Here is a 4,478-nt window from a genome sequence, read left to right on the forward strand (position 1 = left end):
TTATTTGCTTTAAATCCGTAGGAAGCTGGTTGAATAACTTAGGTCCGATGAAAGAAATGCGTCTTTGACCAAGGTTCGTGGATACTCTGGAGTATAATAAATGATTGGCTTGTCTGGTGCTGTGAGCTCGAATTCCTGTCGTAAATTCTAGATTATTATGAGCAATAGTATTATGCAAAGCATTGTGGATGTACATTATTGTTTGGTAGTTAGTCAACCCAAGCAAAGGTAAAATGTTATGGGCATTATTATTGTATAACAAAATAGTAGGGTACATAAATGGTTTTTTATAAATAATTTTAAGACATCTGTTTTGAAGCGTTTGTAGCTTTTTCAGATTCGAAATACTGGCACGGCCCCACACAGATACAAGGTAGTTCAGCAATGAGTGGATGTGCGCATAATAAAATTTTAGAAGTACATGCTGGGGAACAAAAGAGCATACTTTACGCATAGCCCCACATGACGATGCAACTTTTCTCTCTATAGATGTTATATGCTCAATCCAGGAGAGTGTGGGGTCTAAGTGAAGTCCTAAATATTTGAAGCAGTTAGTTTCCTGAATTACAGACTGTCCCATTCTTGGGTCTGGATGCACGCCTATAGCTCTTCTAGATGAACGAAACAGCATATATTTAGTTTTTGATAGGTTCAAGGAAAGAAGGTTTTCGTTGAAATACGTCGTTAGTGTTTTTAAATCCGATTCAATGTCGCGTACAATATCCAGGCAGTTGTTGTTCGGGTAGAACAACGCGGTGTCATCCGCGAATAGACGAGGAGTCCCTTTTAACCCGAGTCTACCTAGGTCATTGAAATACAATAAAAATAACAGTGGCCCAATATTACTGCCTTGGGGCACTCCTATTTCTATTGGTCTATAAGAGCTACACGAGTCTCCAATAGATACGAATTGGTTCCTATGCGACAGATAGCTACGAATAATATGATTTGCTAATCCCCTGATACCATAGCATTCTAACTTCTTAAGCAGGATTGAGTGATCCAGAGTATCGAATGCTTTTTTTAGGTCCAGAAAAAGGGCACCAACAATTCTTTTGCTATCAATTTGACTAATGATGGAGTCAATTAGTTCGGTCATTGCAATTAAAGTGCTGCAGCCCTGTCTGAACCCATACTGGTAGTTGTAAATTATGTTGTGTTTGTTCAAAAACTCGAGTAGTCGAGTGATGAGCAATTTCTCAAGAATTTTATTGAAAACGCACAATGTTGAAATTGGTCTATAGTTGGAAGGTTGGTTAGGATCACCAGCTTTGAAAATTGGAATTACTCGGGCTATTTTTAAACAGTCTGGGTACCTGCCGGTTTGAATTATTAAATTAAAAGCTTTGGTTAGGATATTTGCAAAAGTGGTACAGTTACTCTTAAGAACACTAGCGGGGATCTTATCAGGACCACAACTGTTATTTTTTTCGAGGCCTTTAATCAAAAGGATCACTTCGTTTATGGTTGCAGGACGCAAGAAGATTGTTTCTTGGACGTGTTGTATATTTGTAATAGGATTTGAGTTGGGACTCGTGGGAATATTGTCAGACAAATTTTTGCCAATACTAGAGAAATATTCGTTGAAAACATTACATACTTCTTTAGTCTCAGTGACTCTGATATCATTGAAAATTAGGCTGATGGGAACATCCGACTTTGAACGACCAAAAATGGTATTAATATTTTTCCAAAGTTTTGAATGAGTTGTATTGGATAGAAGGTTTTCAAAGTAGGCCTTTTTGCACCGCTTTTTCATTACATTAACTTTTTTAGTTATGTGTTGCAGAAGAGCTTTGAGGTTTTCATCATTGGGGTTATTTTTTTACTCGTTTCAGATAATTACTTTTGATTTTAATCAGTGTCCACAAATCGAAATTGATCCAGGGGCAAAAAACGCCTTTACTTTTAAAAGTTTTGGAGACCGTTCTAGTGTTTTCCGCAAGTAAAGAATTGTAGGTTGTGATGATATTTGTAAGACATACATCTACATCATCAATCAACTCGATGTTTTCTATGAAATTTTGGAAGTCGTTATTGAGTTTTTCATGATTGATTATTGATTTCGTCAAATTAACGGGTTCTCTTTTTACTGCAAGTTTATATGAAGATATAATTTGAACGTGATCACTAACTATGGTGTAAATTGAAAAATAATTGTCAATAAAAAAGTGTTTATTATGTTCGTGTTAATATGAATTTAACTTAAATATATCGAGAAAATCGAGAAGATAAAATCTGCCATAATAGAAGAAATGTTAGTTTTATAATCATTTGAGCAAACCGGGTAAATATTCGATTCATACCCTCAGGAGAAAAACATAATAATTTAAAAATGATACATGCGCGTGCGAGACAATCCAATGATTAACGGTAGTTATCCAGCAATTATCGAATGATGAAAGGATTATATTTCTGTGTTTTTGTTGATTGACTACATCGCGATACATCGGTCTCTCGACAGAACTAAGCTATCCATAACATCCTCGTTTCGACTGATCCTTCTTTGCAGCATCTATCGTTAAATATGTAATTGCAAAGTCTGGGACTGAGATAGCCTGACACATATCGTAATTATTCTTTCGCTCTATGCATAATTGTCCCATGTTTATAGGGAATCCCATAGCTCATGTGACATTTATGCATATAGCGGCAGTATACTGCCGCTCTGCGCTTAAATGTCCTATGTTTGTAGGGAATCCCATAGCACATGGGACAATTATGCGAATAGCGCAGTACACTGTTCATAATTACAAGTCAGTTCCATGTTATATGACCCCTATCTACACTGACTTGCTATTATAGGCAGAATAAACACCAACTGTTTCCGATATTGTACTGCGACGGGACTGAAAACGCCTAAAACGCTAGTGGAATTCGGAACACTGAATCAATGGAATAAATGGAAGTGACGTTTGACGTGGTCGACATGAGTACATCAGATTTTGGCTGCAACTTCCAAATATGAACCTTGACCAAGTTTTCCCCAGCCATGTTGCTAGAAAAGAATGTACAAGCAGAGAAAGCCGTGTAGTTGTTTGGAATTCCTGATAACATCTTTGCTGCATCAGTTGAACCTGGGAGAAAACCAAAACAATTAGTACCAGTATGTTTCTGAAGAAAAAATTTACTCTTTTTTTTAAACAATTTCGATTTTCTCACAGTTCCTGGAAAACCAGCTTGGCGGCGTTTTCAATAATTGCAACAAAAGGTTATTCTCCTGCTGGAAATTCAGTCCTCACATCGAAAACAATCGTATAGCATGCCTTCGAATTCAACCTGTCAGAGCCACAAGAAAAAGATCAGTCAGGATTCTGTCATTCATTTAGATCAACTCACCAAAAAGCAATAAATTGTTTTCGTCATAGGTATGTTAATACAGCACATCTTTCATTCTAAATTGCAATAGATAGAAGACCGAAAGGCACGTGCGTTTCTCACTCTCAAACAATGTGATCAACTGACCATCAGAAAAATGCAGACTGGTTAGCTGGTACTGGAATGAACGAAACACTTCTCGTATGCCAATGTTAGCAAAATCCGATCGATAACGTGGTGCATTCGTATTTTTTCCGATACGATTCTAATTTAGTTTCATCCGGAAGGTTTCAACATGTAAAACATACCAATATCACTTGACCGAAATCAGAAGGATGGGGAGCTTGCAGTGGTTCTGCTATCTGTTGGTTTTTCATCTGACTTATTTTGTTTTCGCCTCGGACTGGTACATTGCCGATTAATAGCTTTTTAAACCATTTTAGGAAGTGATTCGACACTTTTCTTCGTTGTCATTCGTGGAAGCTGGTGACAGAAAGATTCAGAGATAATCTTTATATGAATCGTACTTACCTTCTCGCAAGCTAAATCGGTCCACTTTAATCAGGAGTCTAGAATTTTGCTGGATGTAATTAGTCAACAAAGGAAATTTTGACAGCGCACATAATAAAAAAAACTGCACGAAAGCATTTTGTCAACAAAGTTAAACACTGGAGAAAATTCATCAGAACTTTTTTGATGTGCGTTACATGCATGCATCTCAAATGCATGCATTCACATCGCTACGTAAACGCAGCCTAACTGACAATCAAATCTCCGAAGCTGCTAACGTCGTTCCTCTACGTTCTCCAATCGGCTCTCACCCTATTATTACACCCGCTACAGTTAGCAGAGCATTTTCTAAGCTGAAGTCATCGTCCAGTCCAGGGCTCGATGGAATTCCATCTATCGCACTAAAAAAATGCTCTGATAGTCTCCAGCTTCCATTATCAATGCTGTTCAATAGCTCTCTGTCATCAGGAATGTTTCCCGATTTATGGAAAAAATCATACATTTTTCCAGTGTTCAAAAAAGGAACAAAAGCGAAATTTCGAATTATCGCGGAATAGCTGCATTATGTGCAGCGTCTAAGTTATTCGAACTAATTGTGCTCGATTTCATCACTCATAACTGCTCTAGCTACATATCCGAGACTCAACACG

At 37.4% G+C, this 4,478-nt stretch overlaps 1 long non-coding RNA gene across 2 annotated transcripts; it reads right to left on the reverse strand.

Moving 5' to 3' along the window:
- Nucleotides 1–2,752: 2,752 nt before the first annotated feature.
- Nucleotides 2,753–3,984, reverse strand: LOC131683028 (uncharacterized). Of its 2 annotated transcripts, none has more exons than XR_009304328.1 (3): nucleotides 3,850–3,984; nucleotides 3,340–3,801; nucleotides 2,753–3,279 (listed from the first exon to the last, which is right to left on the reverse strand). It is a non-coding gene; the product is annotated as an uncharacterized LOC131683028 (long non-coding RNA). The 2 variants fall into 2 exon arrangements; XR_009304327.1 differs by having other exon boundaries at nucleotides 2,753–3,077; nucleotides 3,132–3,279; nucleotides 3,340–3,984.
- Nucleotides 3,985–4,478: the final 494 nt, after the last annotated feature.

The sequence above is a fragment of the Topomyia yanbarensis genome, chromosome 2 (genome assembly GCF_030247195.1).
Source record: "Topomyia yanbarensis strain Yona2022 chromosome 2, ASM3024719v1, whole genome shotgun sequence".
NCBI lineage: Eukaryota > Metazoa > Arthropoda > Insecta > Diptera > Culicidae > Topomyia > Topomyia yanbarensis.